Raw genomic sequence first — 16,952 nt, 5'->3', positions numbered from 1 at the left:
CTGTGTTTGAATTGTATACCAATAGACGTGGCTCAGATGGTAAATAATCTGCCTGCATTGCAGGAGGCCCGGTCTCAATCCCTGGGTTGGGAAGATTCCCTGGTGAAGGGAATGGCTACCTACTCCTAGTATTTTTGCCTGGAAAATTCCACAGACAGAGAAGATTGGCAAGCTACAGTCCATGGGGTTGCAAAGAGTCAGACATGATTGAGCAACTAACCTAACAAAATTAGTGTATATTTTTAAAACCGTTTTTTGCTCAAAAATACCTAAGATTTATCCATTTTGATTCATGCAATATGCTATAGGCCCATTCTATATATCATTCATGCCATTCATTATTACCCTTGTAAAGCATTTGATTATATGGTCATGAGACTTTGTTTACTCAGTTCATAGATATTTAGGTTATTTGAAATGTGTTGCCCTTATAAACAATGTGGCTGAGAACATTCTCATATCAATCACTATTGCCACATAGAAGAGTTTCTCTAGGGAAATTATCCCACCTCCCCATTTCCATGTAATAAAACACAAATATCCATTTATCATACTGGAAAAACAGTTGGATCTGCTCACAGGAGAGGGTGACTAGCCTAGGGGCCCTGGCTGCTCTCAGCCCTGTTTTCCCCCTAAGTGGAGCTCTCAGGCGCATCCATAACCCATTCGTGGCGTCATGTGCCCAGATGATGTCCAGGAATGAATTGTGCCATCTTCAGGAATAAACATCCTAATTTTTCTGAATAATGCCAAATGATTTTGGAAAAAAAAAATGTATCAATGCAGCAGGAAAAGACTGTTACAGATAGGGGTAATTGAAAAGAACTTAAGAAATATTAAGTTAATAAATGAGTATTTTAAAAATTATAGGCAGAGAAAAGAGGAGGGCAGAGCACCCCGGGACTAGGAGCCCCTGGGAGTTGTCTGGACCAGAAGGGAAGGGTCAGGAGAACGAGCTGCTATAAAAAGCGAGAGACTGCAGCTCCAGGAGAGCGTCACCTGCCACCCGGTGGCCTTACTCAGACACAGCCTGACATTGAGGCCTCTAAGGAGGGAAGCCAGGGAAATCAAAGCTCCTGATTCCACTTCCTCCACATCTTCTGATCTGCTGGTCTCTCCCATTGACCAAACCCCCTAGAAGCAAAAAAAAAGAAACACCCTCAATGCAGAAATTAAAATCACCCTTTTGGCCTTCAGAGAAAGATGGAGGAAAAGTGGAGAATGGATACAGAGTGGCAAATGAAAAATCACAGTAATAGCAATTTACACTCCTATTAGACATGTGTATTCCAATGATTCCTACTCTTGCTAGCAATTTTTATTATGCAGCAATTATATGTGATACCTATTGTGTAAATATTATGTCTCCATTTATTTAGATATTTTTAAATCTTTCAGCAAACTTCTCCATAGAGACTTAGTGCATCTTTTGCTAATTTAATCTTTAGGATAGCAATTAACCAAGAACTCAAATTATCACTTTAAAATGGTTGTTTTAACTAGCATTGTTTTTAATAATGACAAATTATTGTACATATTTTCTTATTTTTATTGGACATTACTTCTAATGTTCTGTTCATTTTTTGTTCATTTTTCTATTGGGCTTATTATCTTTTTGTCTTTTGGCACATTCATTAAATATATCAGATTTTTACTCCAAGTGCAACAAATGTGTTTTTACTATAAATGCACAAATATTTTCTCCGAGTCTGTGAAGCTTATGAACAGAAATTCTTAATTTTACAATGATTTAATGATCAATTTTTCCCTTCATATATTTATTTTTCAGTGTGTGTTTTAAGAAATGTTTTTCTTGAAGTCATATGTTGATTCTTTAATATTCTTCCCTAAATTATCAAAATTTAAATTTTTAATCCATCTGGAATTTATTTTTGTGTATGGTATGAGGAAGGGATCTGATTTTACCTTTTGCTATATGATTTTTTCCCCAGTTGCATTTTATTGAACCATTAATCTATATGACAAATGCTAATAATGTCAAATATCAAACTCCCAAAAATGTATTGGACTACTTCAGGGCACTGTAGCAATTTTATTCCATTAATTTATTGTGCTTATGTTGAACTAATAGAAAACCATCTTAATAAAAATTTTAAACAACTATTGAACTTTGGTCAGTTAATCCATCTTCTTTCATCTTTTCTGTGAATTATCTAGATTGATGTGATCAAATAGATCTTTCTGTGATGATGGAGCTATTCTGTATCTGCTCCATGCAATGCACTGACCTCTAGCTATACATGACTCGTGAGCACTTGAAATGTGTCTCATGTGAGTGAGTAACCGAACTTTTAATTTGTCATAGTTGTCAGCTACCTTATTGGACAGCCCATATCCATGATCGCTAGTATGTTTTATCTTTCATATAAATATCTTATAAATTTCCATGAAATATCCTGTTGCAAGGCTGCTTCAGATAGCATTGTATCAAGTGTTCAACATAATTGTAACTAAGATCATTAATATGGAAATTTCTATTCATAAATTTGGAATATTTCTCAATTTACAGAGATATTATGAAGTCTTTTAACAAAACAGTATAACTTTTTCCATGAGAGTATTTTTAACTTTTGTTCATGCATCCCTGTCATTTTTTTGTTGTTGCTAATGGAAATAGCATATTTTATGTTACATTTTTTATTGATTTAGTGCTGGTTTTATAGAAATAGATTTTTATGTCTTGCAGATTGATAAACTATTATTTCTGATAATTCATAGGATTATATTTGCATAATTTGAAGATGTGCAAATAATATTTTTTTCTCTTCTATTTGAAAAAATATTTCCCTTATCTGATTGTACCGGCCAAAATGTTGAAAGTGCTAAAAAGAATACTTTTGTAATGATCAAGATTTTAAACAGAATTGATTTTGTTATTTTACCACTTGGCTTAGAGTTTTTATATGCATCTTTTATTAAGTCAAACAAGTTAATTTCTATTCCTGGTTTATTATAAGTTTTTATTATGAATGGAGTTGGATTTTATTGTTGCTTTCTGTATGCCTATTGATACAACCATATAATTTACTTCCATTAAAGTAGTGTAGTGAATTATATTAATAGATTTTCTGGGACTAAATTACCTTTGCATTTCTGGATAAACACAATTTGCATTTTGCTAGATTTGATTTTTTTAATGTTGTTTAGGACTTTTTATGTTGAGGGGTATAAACCTATAATTTTCTTTCTTAGGTTACAATTTTCTGAGTTGGGTTATCATAGTATACAAGAGACATAAAATATTTCTACTCTTGTCCTGTTTTCTGGAAAAGTCTCTGTACTGTTTCAAACCACTGGTCCATGAGTGTTAGGCAGAAAAGTTCCTTGGCCTGATACTTTCCTTTGTTAGGTGTCTAACATGTTACTAAATATTTTACTAGATATAAGATTATTTGAATTATCTGTTTGTTAAGCTAATTTTGAAATTAAAAGTTATTTTTTAATTTGTTCTATAGTTTATTTCATATAATTCTAACACTTATTGCCATGATGTTGTCCAAATACGTAGTTTTTATTCTACACTTCTGCATGTGTTTTTATATCTCTCTTTCCATTCTTGATATCGTTTGTTCCATTTCTCTCGCGCTCTCTTTCTCAGCTGGGATCATTATTGCCAAAGAAATTTGTCAGTGTTATTATTCTCTTCAGCAAGCTAATTTGGGGCTTGGTTGATTGTCTAGATATGTTTTTATCTCAATCTTTCATTTTATTTATATTTTTATTTTTAAAAATTTTATTATTTTCATTTCTTCTGCTTTCATGTGGACTTTTTTCCCTGTTTGGCTTACTTTCTAATTTAGGCATTTAACTTCCCCATATTTACTCTTCTTTCTTTTCTAAAATAATGTTAATACTTTAAGTTACAAATTCCCCTTTAAATAACATCTTCTCTGTATCCCATGTATTAAGCTTATAGATGCATTATAATTGTCATTCAGCTCAATGATAATTTGGTATTTTTGAATTTCAAGCATTTTCTTCTTTCACCAATGAGCTTAATGTCACATTTCTGTGTAATTTCCCAGTGTCTAGTTGTGGGGGGTTTTGTTACTTTTTTGATATTTAGTTATGTTTATATATAATTTCAGTTTCACCAGAAAATTTTCTTATGAGATTAATTATTTGATATTTACCAATGTGTGAACTATGACCTCCTTCTTGGTTTTGTTCTCTAATTTGTAAATGAAAGGAATGTATATTCTTCAAAATGGGAATGTAATTAATATTTCATATACTCCCATAGATGTTCCTCAAAAAATCAGTTTCTTTACTGACCTTTTTTTTGTACTTGGTCTTTAATTACTGTAAGTTGTTCATTAAAATCTCCTCCCTTTGGTGGTGTTTCTTTTCACTTTGAAATTATATCATTAGGTGCATTCAAGTTTAGAATTGCTACATATTTCTGATAGTTAGAATATTTATTAATAGTTAAAGACCTTCCTTATCTCTAGTAATATTGAAACTCTATATTGTATGATAAATATAGCTACTCTATTACTAACATTGTATGATACAATCAGTGTTTATCACTTTCTTGACTGATTACTCCTTATTTACTCTGCCATCTTTTCAGCTCACTTTGCTTCTTCCTGACATCTATTGTTATAAGTTCCCTTTATAAATATTTTGGCCTTTGCTTAGAATGTATTTTATATTCCCCTGATATTGAAAGAGTTCAACCAGTGTTTAATATTAACTTTTGTTAATTTATATCTAAGTGGCTGAAGATATTGCTATTTTAATGGATTAACTTTTACTGCTGAGAAGTCAGCTGTCTGCCTGGTAACCTGCTTTCGCTTTGATTTATTATAGAAACTTTCCTCTGGTATTTTGCGTTTGACACCTTTACTACAATGCATCCAAGTACTGACTTCTTTCTAGTTATCTCTGGAGATTTTTAGTTTTCTGGATCCAACAGTTGTGGGTTTTTTTTGTTTTTTCAATTTTCGAACATTCTAAGCTAATATCTCTTCAAGTACATCCTCTGATTTTTAATTAGACTTTATTCATCTATTTCCTGTGGCTATTTGTGCCTCATCCATGTTTCACATAATTATCTTCCTTCACTGCATTCTGTTATTTCTTTAGGTAACATACTTTCTCCCTCACTTATTTGTTATTTTTTTTTAAACTGTGCTTAATCTACTGCTTAATTAGTCCCTAGAATTTCTTTAGAAAATGATACGTATTTTTCAATTTTAGAAACTTTAAAAATTATTTCTTATTAGTTTCTAATATACACAAGCAGGTTTATAGTTTCTGGTCTCATACTTTAAATATCCTCTAATAATCATTAAACATTCTAAAATACTTATTTTATATTTTCAATCACATTATTCTAGTATCTATCTTGCAGTATCTTTTTTCTAGTTTCACTCACTTTGATTTGTTTTTACATGCGTTTTGTAATCTTTATTTCAAACCCATGTTTTATGAAATATAGTTTAAATGGATTCTTCTAGTCTAGAGAGTATTTGCTTTTTTGTGTTGGATGTGCCATACATTGCATTACCATCCCAGGGAAAATTTAATTCTCAACTTACCCTACTTTTTGGTGGGGTGGATTATGAATTCTAGTGCAAACCCACTTGAGAGCTAGAATTTCTTATAAGTTATAAGAGAGAGTTCCCCCCCGCCACACCCCGCCAATACTCAAAGGAATTTCTTTACCACTTTTCTTTGAGGGGTCAGTTTCCCCTGACCCTCCTTTCAGCCACTCTAACAACAATTGCTTTTGGTCTTTCTTAACTTGATATAGGAGTATAGAATTTTGTGTTTCTTGTAAACCTCGGCCTTTGTCTCCTGTTAGACTTAAAATTTTGAAAGGATCACTTATGTGGAAACTACTGAAAGAGGTAAAAATTTGTATCTTTATTTCCCCTGTATTACATGTGATACTGAAATGGTTTATAGTTAAAAAAGATGAATTCTGCTTTAATATATTATTCAGAACATAGCACCTGTGGAATCCTCATAACATCTGCAAGGTTAGTATTTCAGAATCAGGAGAAATTATTTACATGATTTATTTCTGGTAGTTCTAGGGTGTAGAATTTTGTAAATTACTGAAAAGATGACAAGTTACAGGAAATTAGGAGATATGAACCCTGCCATCTTAGATTCATAAAAATCATCAGCTAACACAGGACAGGAGGCTTTTTGAATGTATTAAGCTTAGTTGTTAACATTTGAAAGCGTGCATTCACTTTATTACAATACTTTTTCATGAACATATATTGTCTTCTTCCTAAAACTAAATTCCTTACAAATTTAGAAGAATAAGAGAGAATTTTAAGTTTGGGTGAGGCATCAATAAATTTGACAGCCAGACATTCTATCTGGATCTTGTTTTAATAAAATCTTTTTCTTTTAATTGTCTCTGATTTGAATTGTACTCATTTCTGCTTTCACCCTGGTCAGCAATTGTCTGCCTTGCTGATGGAGATACAGAATATGAGGGTGAGCAGCCTCATTAGTCACTGATGGCTGTCATGTCATCATCAGACATTATTTTGGTATTAAACTGTCTTTCTCTTATTCCATCATGAGATACATGCTCAAGTTGCTAATATCCATTTACAATTTCTCTTTGTCCCTTTATAGTTATAGTGAAAATCAGAATAATAGACAAGCAAAGTCCATAAAAAGAGAATAGTGACCAACAGTACTGAAAAAAAATTATGGAAAGTTTAATAAATAATCATACATTTACTGAGGTGAATTCTTAATTTCTTTGATTGAAGTCTTTTACTTGAGAAAAAGTTTTTCATATAAATCAGTCTTGTTGAGTATTCACAAATAAATGTAAGATTCATATGAATTATTAAGAAAAGAAATTAAGGTGACCACACCAGTTTTTAAGTAATTAGTGAGAAATTTTGGATTCTTATTAGCAATTCCGTTGTATAGGGGTTTCTAAGAAATATATATGAGCTGAAGGAAGGAAAGAAACTTCACTGTCAGGAATAATGCCCATGAAGCATGGATATTTTTTAAGAATATTGTAATTCATAGTTCGTATAGTAGTGATTTTGTATATAATTGGAGTACGTGTTTAATTGTGCTTATTTGTAGAAGAAACAGTTCACATGCTTATTAACAACTTTGCTTAGTTTTTATTATTTAGAAATCACTTTAAATTCATTGCTCTTCTAATCTTTAAATCAAGCCTGTAGTTAGGGAAGACAAATACTGGATTTCTAAAACACTGGACTGAAAGACCAGTCAGTTGTTTTGATTTCACAAATTAGGAACTTTTCAAAGATTTGCTCATGGAAAAGAGCTAGTTTGTGAACATACTAATGTTGTTTTAGGTTTTAATGAGGGAGGCTTGAAGAAGTTAAAGATTTACTGACAGCAAAATTGGCATGGCACAGAACAGATACTTAAAGCCTTCCATCTTTACTATTCTATATTATTTTCCATATTATCATGCTGTCCTATGTTTAATCTATTTTTTAAATTTGTTTTAACATTTCTGACAAAAAATTTCTTGTTATGTTTAGGAAAAATCAGTCTGGCTCCTTCATAATAGACTATGATTTGTTTCTTCAATTTGATATATATTTTTAATTTATCAAGTGGAAAATTGAGTATCTCTTGCTATTTTTACAAACTGCATGCTGACCTCCACCTCGGTTTGAACATATTATAGGAAGTGGCCTTAGGAATGTTTGGACCAAAAATCCCAAATCCTGACCCATAACTTGAACTGACCTTCATAAGTGCACAGGAAATTTCTTAGAAGATTTATTTCCAGATGAACCAAATTGCTTTCACAGAGAGGGTGCAATCAAAATTTCATATGGGGAATTTAAAATGTATCAAAACATAGCCTTTGTTTTTGTGGTTCTGAATTTTAAAGTAAAAGTTTTCCATTATACCACTCACAAAAATTAACTCAAAGTAAATTAAAAATGTAAATGTTAGCCCTGAAACCAAGAAAATCTACAGAAGAGGAAAAAAAATTTGCAAACCATATATCTGATAAGGGGTTAATATCCAAAATATAGAAAGAACTCTTAAAAATCAATAGCAATAATAATAATAATAATCTAATATAAAAATTGTCAAAGAACCTAAATAGACATTTTTCCAAAGAAGATATATATATGGCCAGCACATACTTGAGAAGATTTTCAGCATCACTAGCTTTAGGGCATTGCACATTAAAATCACAATGAGACATCACTTCATGCCTGTTAGAATTTTCATCATCAGAAAGACAAGAGATGGAAAATTCTGTGTGGATATAGAAAAAAGGAAACCCTGATTCACTTTTGGTGGGATTGTAAATTGGTATAGCCACTGTGGAAAATAGTATCTAGGATTCTTAAAAAATTAAGACTGGAACTACCATATGACCCAGTAATTCCATCTGGGAATGTATTTAAAGGAAACAAAAACACTAACTTGAAATGATATCTGCACCCTCATAACAGCATTGTTTACAACATCGAGAACATAGAAACAATCTAAGTGTCTATCAAAGAATGAATGGATAAAGAAATTGTGATGTATTTGCACACACGTGTGTGTACATATACACACAGTATGGAACATTATTCAGCTATAGAAACAAGGAAATTCTACCATCTTCAACAATATGGATAAAACTTAAAGGCATAATGCTGAGTAAAATAATTCATACATGGAAAGACAAATACTTCATGATCTTACTAATATGTGGAATATTCAAAAGCAAACAAAAAGCACCAAATCCAAGTGTTGGTAGAAAAGAAAAGGGGAAAAAGATCAGATTTGTGGTTGCCAAAGGTGGGGACAAGGGAAAATTGGAGGAAAGTGCTCAAAAAGGTGCAAACTCCCATTTGTGAGGTAAGTAAGTACTAGTGATGTAATACATGACATGATGACTATAGTTAACACTGCTCTATCATATGTAGGAAAGCTGTTACGTGAATAAATCCAAGAGTTCTCATTACAAGAAGAAATTTTTTTCTTTCTTTGTAGTGCATCTATAGGAGATGATGAATGTTAACTAAATCTTTTGTAGTTATCATTACATGCTCTTAATATATGTAAATCAAACCATCACACTATACATCTTAAACTTATAGAGTTATTTATGTCAGTTATTTCTCATCAAAACTGGAAGAGGGATGCTTGCCATTAAATATCTTCAGAAGCATTTATTTATTTTATGAAAGTAATATAAACTAAAGTGAATTTCCATAACTTATAAGTTTCAAATATCAATAACTCAATTTCTATCAAACAAAAATCTCATTCATAGTTTGAATTGTGTGCATATCCTTACTTCATGAGTGGCTTTGTGAAAAAAATTGTTTAGGTTTTTATTACTTTACTTATCTGGAGAAATACATCAAGCAGCTAAGAATACAATTATAATTAAAAGTGATAAAGTTGTAATGAATGAATGAACAGGGTAGGAAAGGATGGTAAATTATAGAACTTAAGTAAGTTCAAGTCACGCATAGAATACTGCTCCGTGACATTCAACCCCTTTAACGGTTGAAACACGAAACGCGTAATTCCCTAGTTCTCGAGAAGGTTGCCAGCCAAGAGATTTCAACTGTCAACTTTATCCCAGATTAACTCTTACCTTGGACAGCCTCTTCACTTTCTCAAGATCATACCACTTCTTCTAAGGGCAACCAATATCCCATAGGTCCATCAGCCCATTTTTCCTGAGTATTCCATCTTGTTCCTGATCAAATACCCTAGCTTCTCATCACTACATGGGTCAATATATAGTTTTAGCCTAAGGGTGCTTCTCTTTTTACACAAAGCCAATAACTGATGCACCACCCAAAATTCTGTGAGTAAGAGGGTTACTTCTTCCCCATTGTCTATCAAGACTGTCTGCAACCAGGGACACAATGAACCAACACATCTGGGAACCACACTTTGACTTCTTTCTTTGTTAGTTGGTATATAATATTCTCTTAAAGGTGGCAAGCCTTGCTTCAGAATCTCGGGAGTCTGCATTGTGGTTGTCCCATTGAGACTTGCCAGAAATACCACACATATCCTTTCCTGCTGTTGATGAATCTAATAGCTTAGTTCACCTGACCCAAGAGATGGGCCGCTTGGACAATAACATGGACCTTCCAGATTCTAGATTCTATCCAATGTTGACAACACTTATATCATCCTGTTTGGATCAAATTTATTTTCCTTGGTATAAAGTGTGTTTCAGAACCCAAAGGAATCTACCAGACATTTTGCTTCATTGCTCTGTGGTGGTCTGCTTCTGGGAAAGAGTGTGGACTTGGGCAAGTAAATCCAAGAAAGGTCTAGCAGCTTAGATTAATTGCTGAACAATTTTCTTAGGTGCTGGGGAAAAAATTAATCACAAAACAGAAGATATGGATACTAGGGCACAGAATTCATGACACTGAGGGTATGAGTGTTGGGTAACTTTCCCATGGTCACAATTCCAGATATGAGGTTAAGACTGGTTTTGCTTTGCTCCGTGTCTGTTAGTCATGATGAATTAACTCTCATGTTCAAACAGATCTTGTGTTAACTTACCATCATTGCACAAATATTTCTGTTGTTGTTTGTATGTTTATTTAGTGTCTACCATAGATAGGCATAGCATTTTTAGTTTTTCAAAGTCATACAAATAAGTAGTGTTAATTGTACACATAAATCTCTTATGTGTACTACTTATATTGTTATTTTTCTGAACAGGCACCTTCCTCTCCTTTGCACATATCCAATGGATTTATTTTAACCGATAAACTGAACGAGGTCAAATCTGGTAAACATTACTCTAGCTCATTTTTGGCATTTCAAAAGTGAATTATAGCAAACGATAATAGTGCTTGTGAAAGCACAGACAAGCAAATACAGTGATCTCCCAGGGCAGACATTTTAAATCATTTAGCTTTTTGAAATATAGGTAATGAAATAGGGACTTGCCTCATTTTTTTCCTTAGAAGAAAGATAATGATTTCCTTGTAGGAGCTCATCATGTGGCAAGTGCCTAAAGAAAATGGTATAATGGAAAGTGAATGCATTATAGTTCTCTTTGTCTCATTTCTGGAAAAAAAGTAACATTCCGATAAATTATGTTCAACTCACAATTTATCCAGACGTTCCAGCAATGAATAGAAAACTTAGTTCTATTAATGACAAGTATCTTCTGGAGACAGCTACAACTTAATTTGGTTTAATTTTATATTTTATTACAAAATCTTTACAAAAAGGGAAAGATTAAATTAATAGAAGACATATCTTCGTACTTTGGTCTTTGTGAGTAATTAAAAATTAGAAATGAGATTTTGAGTAAGACTTTTGGTAATCTGTCAGCCTATGTGTTTCTGTCAAGCATCGAGAGACCAACTTTGACATGCACATAATTTTATTGTCACTTTAGTTTGCCATTTACAATGCAGTAGAGGAGAATAGATTTTTTTAAATATATTCTTCTAAGAAGAATTAGCTTGCCTAATGGAATAATCTTTCACATATGTCAATCAAATGACCACTAAATCTATGAATCATCTTAAATAGCAAACTATGGGGAATAAAATAAAATAGCTTGAGCATTTGAAGTGAAAAAAAAAAAACCACTTTAGGATCCTTTCACATTAATAAATATCATTCTTATTGCCTTTCATTGGTATTGATCTTTTTTTCCACAAACAGTAAGAATACTTAGCATATTGTCTTTAGTTTTTGTTGTATTGAAAATGGAGGCAGTGTTTCACCATGCTTTGCAGATTACAGGAAATAGTATTAGTGGCCCCATAAGGTGCTTTTCTCAGGTCAAAGAAATAATCCAGCACTTGACAGTGATAATTGAACAGACTGAAAACTTCGCGGAAGTGTATATAGGATTGCCAGGGTTACCTTAGATGAGAGTTTGAAAAGTACTTCCTGAAATCAAAGGTGAATGCAAATTAATACCAAATACCAGTAGTTTTGTTAAGATGGAATTAAAAATCAGGTATTAAGTATATTTTAATTTAATCCTCTTATGTCAAATTGTCATCACTCATAGTCTTTAGCTAGTCAAGCTTTTTTTTTTTCAATTTTTTTTTTTTTACTACCATCATGACAAAAATAAACTAATCATACCATTTCACACTTAAAATTCTATGAAGTACTATTTTAATGACATATTAGGATGTCTGGAAAAAAACAACTTTAACTTAAAATTACTAGGTTATTATTTTAAAATAATCACCCATTATATTTAGTAGAAAAATACAGGTATAAATGCAGGACCCAGCTTGTTGGAATATAAATTCTCTATGTATTCTCCATAAGTTGATTCCTTGGATATCCCAAAATAACCTTGAATTCTAAATAGTTAAGATCATTGATGGATGTTGCCATGTTATTACTGAATATTTTCCATAAATTACTGTTGATAATCTGTTTGAAAACAAACAAAAAATATAAAAAAGCCTTTAATTTTAACAAGTACATAATTCAGTTAAACATATCTTTTTATTTCTCATTTTGTTCAGAGATACTGTTGTTAGTGCAGTTTTCTTACATTGTGTTAAAACAGCTATTTGAATTATTTAATTTTATTTTTCTTAGGAACTTCTGATAGGGCAGACTATTCAGATAGGCACTTTTCAATGAACTGTAAACTTTTTTGTACAATTACAAGAAGATTTTCCCAGGTACCCTTCCCACTGCAGAATGGATAACTAATGTGTTCTGGAAAGTCTATAGAGGAGAAAGTTAATTTCTATAATTTCTGGATAAGAAAAGAGAAGTCAGACAAACCACTGAGAAGTATTCTCTAGATTGCCCATTGCCACCCGTCCAAGTATTTTATGATTGTTTGTTTTTGCTGATCGAAGCCAGGAACATAAGTATAAATAAAGCAACACTAATACCTTCCTAGGAAGGCAGAGGCTCTCTTCCTTTGTGTATTACATATATCTTTTTAAACAACTAATTTAAAAAGATACATGTACCCCTATATTCATCACAGCATTATTTATAAGCTTACTGTTATATTAAAGATTCTACTCCCTTGTTTTCTCTGATACCAAACTTTACACTAGCAATCTGTGCTTAATTTAAATCCAAATATATATTCAAATTTTGATTTATGTCAAAGGAATATTAAAATGATTATCTTATAGACTAATTCAACAACAAGTTCTCAGAGAAGCTAAAATGCGTGTTAATTTCAGTTACAAGAAAACATTCTCTTTGATGTCAGTTCCAATGTTTTTAGTTCCAAATACTGAAAACTATCTTAGTCTTTTTAAAAATAGCAGTAAGAATATATAGCTCATGTGACTTAGTCTAGGTGAGACTGAAATGCTATGTCTAAGACTTAGGTCCTCTTAATCCCTAATGTCTTCTACTGTATTTCTTTCATCAGAAGTCTTTCTCCTTATGATTCAAGATTTATTTGAAGGCATAGAAATTACAGGAAAAAAAGTAATAATGTTTGAAGTTAGGATTGCCAGATAAAATACAGAATAACCAACTAAATGTCAATTTCAAAAAACACAAATAATGAAAGGGACATTTGTTCAAAACATACTCATTTTTACATAAAATTCAAATGTAATAGAGTATTCTATATTTTGACTTTCTAATTAAATCTGATAACCTTAGCTAAAGCAGACGTTTCAAATCAATAAACTGTTTTTTTTTTTAAATTGGTGCTGAAACAATTGATAAACTCTGAGAAGTTTAACTTTTAATCTCACACTGTATACTACAACAAATTACACATGAATTATGAAGCTAGAGGTGACAAAACTACAGTTAGAAAAATATATGTGGGGAAATAGATATGATTTTGTATGGGGAAGAGCTTTACAGAGACAAATCCACAAGAAATAGAATGCTTTATTAAAATGTATAGAGTATATATATTCTTTAGAGCAATTTAAAGGAATTGACTTATGCAGTTGTTGAGGCTGGCAAGTATGAAAACTGCAGAAAAGGCTGGCAGGCTGGAAACTCAGGGGAGAGTTGGTACTGCATCTCAAGTCTGAAATGTGCAGACGAAACCGTAGTAAGATTTCTGTGTTGCAGTTTTGAGGTAGAATTGTTCTTCTTTAGGAAACCTTAGCTTCTTTAAGAGAGCTGGCTGAATGAAGCCCACCCGCTTTGTAGATCATAATCTTCTTGACTCAAAATGTTCTTTAAATGTTCAGTTCAGTTCAGTCACTCAGTCGTGTCCAACACTTTGCGACCCTATGAATTGCAGCACACAAAGCCTCTGTCCATCACAAATTCCCAGAGCCTGCTCAAACTCATGTCCGTCGAGTCAGTGATGCCATCCAACCATCTCATCCTCTGTCATCTCATTCTCCTCCTGCCTTCAATCTTTCCCAGCATGAGGGTCTTTTCCAATGCGTCAGTTCTTCACATCAGGTGGCCAAAGTATTGCAGCTTCAGCTTTAGCATCAGTCCTTCCAATGAATATTCAGGACTGATCTCCTTTAGGATGGGCTTCCCTGGTGGCTCAGCTGGTAAAGAATCTGCCCACAATGCGGGAGACCTGGGTTCAATCCCTGAGTTGGGAAGATCCCCTGGAGAAGGGAACGGCAACCCACTCTAGTTTTCTGGCCTGGAGAATTCCATGGACTGTATAGTCCATGGGGTCTCAAAGAGTCAGACATGACTGAGCGACTTTCACTTTCACTTCTTTTAGGATTGACTGGTTTGATCTCCTTGCAGTCCAAGGGACTCTCAAGAGCCTTCTCCAACACCACAGTTCAAAAGCATCAATTCAATGGTGCTCAGCTTCCTTTATGGTCCAACTCTCACATCCATACATGACCACTGGAAAAACCATAGCCTTGACTAGATGGACCTTTGTTGGCAAAGTAATGTCTCTGCTTTTTAATATGCTGTCTAGGTTGGTCATAGCTTTTCTTCCAAGGAGTAAGCATCTTTTAATTTCATGGCCGCAGTCACCATCTGCAATGATTTTTGGAGCCCAAGAAACTAAAGACTATCACTGTTTCTATTGTTTCCCTGTCTATTTACCATGAAATGATGGGCCCAGATACCATGCTTTTCGTTTTTTGAATGTTGAATTTTAAGCCAACTTTTTCACTCTCCTCTTTCACTTTCATCAAGAGGCTCTTTAGTTCTTCTTCACTTTCTGCCATAAGGGTGGTGTCATCTGCATATCTGAGGTTATTGAATATTTTCCTGGCAATCTGATTCCAGCTTTTGTTTCAACCAGCCTGGCATTTCTCATTATGTACTCTGCATATAAGTTAAATAAGCAGGGTGACAGTATACAGCCTTGACTCCTTTCCCAATTTGGAACCAGTCTGTTGTCCCATGTCCAGTTCTAACTGCTTCTTGACCTGCACACAGATTTCTCAGGAGGCAGGTAAGGAATTACAAATACATGGTAAATATTAATTACATCTAAAAAATAACTTCACAGCAATATCTAGTCTGATGTTTGGTCCAACAACTGGGCACCATGAATAAAGTTGACTCATGAAATTCAACATAATGGAGTTATTTTTAAAAGATTTATAAAAAATATAATGTAATTTAAGATATATAATTTTAAAAAGGAACATACACTCAACAAGCAAGATTTTAGTCAACACTACTAATGATAAAATAAAGACATTAAACCAAAAATCAGTATAACAGCGTAGCTACTTCTTACATTAATATAGGTCTAAAGTGTCTTAATCTGTTTTCTTGGACTCAGGGGCACCTTTGAAATACATCTAACCTTTGATAACAGGGAAATATCAATTTTAAGTTTCTTTATGCCAAACTTGTTAAATTACTATAATGCATGATTCAGTTTTAACTTTTATGCTTAATTATATTCCTCTATACATATGATATCTTTGTTTAGTTCCATTTTGTTTAGTGGGATTTAATTTAATAGTTGTTGAGTCAGAATGTACATTTTCCTTCCTTTAGTGGATCTCACTTATAAATATATAATGATACAGATATAAAGAGATAAATTGAGTAGGAAACCAAATGAGTTATCTGGTAAGCAGCTGTTCCCTTTAACTAGTAAACTTCCCTAGTTCTTAAAAATAATTTATTTTTAAAAAATTTGTTTAATTAGTAAGCTAAATTTTCATCAGTAGTATTAATATATTAAAAAGAATAATTGTTAAGGAGTTCTCTTAGGGAGAGCTAGGGAAGGGGACCAAAATCCTTTCTGGGTAAATATGCACACGGGGAGAGAGTAAAGAAAGTTTTAGCAAGTGTTGCAAAATTATTTTGCCTAAGAAAACTTAAGAATAAGTTATACTTATTATGTATTCACCATGCTCTACTTTTTGTAAATGCTACAAATTTAATGAATTCCCCTTAAGACTTCTCAAAGTCACTTTGACAATAGCCTGAATTATATAGTGTAAAAAGGCAGACAGACACCAGTTGGGACAATATTATACCAAAAATTAAATGTCAGTGAACACTAGCATTACAACATCAAAGCTGTAAGCCACATAAAATCCATGTTTTGCATACTAAGAATATGTATTTGCATCTTATTTGTGTTGTTAATATTTATCTTCAGTGCAATCAAGGATATCGTATTCTCCATGGAAAAACCAATGTATTTGTATTTAATGCTCAATAAAATTCTGGGCTTGTGCATCTTTGTTCCCCTATGGCTTTATTATTTAGCCTCCATGTTGTTTCTTTATAATCCAAGAATAAGTATTTCTCAAGTAGACAACTTCCATCAAAATGATAGATACTTAAGTTTATATTACACATGCGGTTGTCTCACAGCATGTTAGTTACATGAACTTCATGGCCAAATATCGTCAAATGGTCTAAGGGATCATTGAAAGAAAGAAGAAAGGAAGGAAATAAGGAGGGAGTAGGAAGGGAGGAGGAAAAAAGGAAATACGTTGATTGCTTGTCACGTAACAATTGCTATCTCCACATTTGTACTTTTCATACTTTTCCTCTATTCTCTATATTATCTTGCACATTATATAGCAATAACT

The sequence above is a fragment of the Cervus elaphus genome, chromosome 32 (genome assembly GCF_910594005.1).
Source record: "Cervus elaphus chromosome 32, mCerEla1.1, whole genome shotgun sequence".
NCBI classification, from domain to species: Eukaryota; Metazoa; Chordata; class Mammalia; order Artiodactyla; family Cervidae; genus Cervus; species Cervus elaphus.
The sequence above is the reverse complement of the archived record's forward strand: the minus strand, read 5'-3'. Positions refer to the sequence as shown.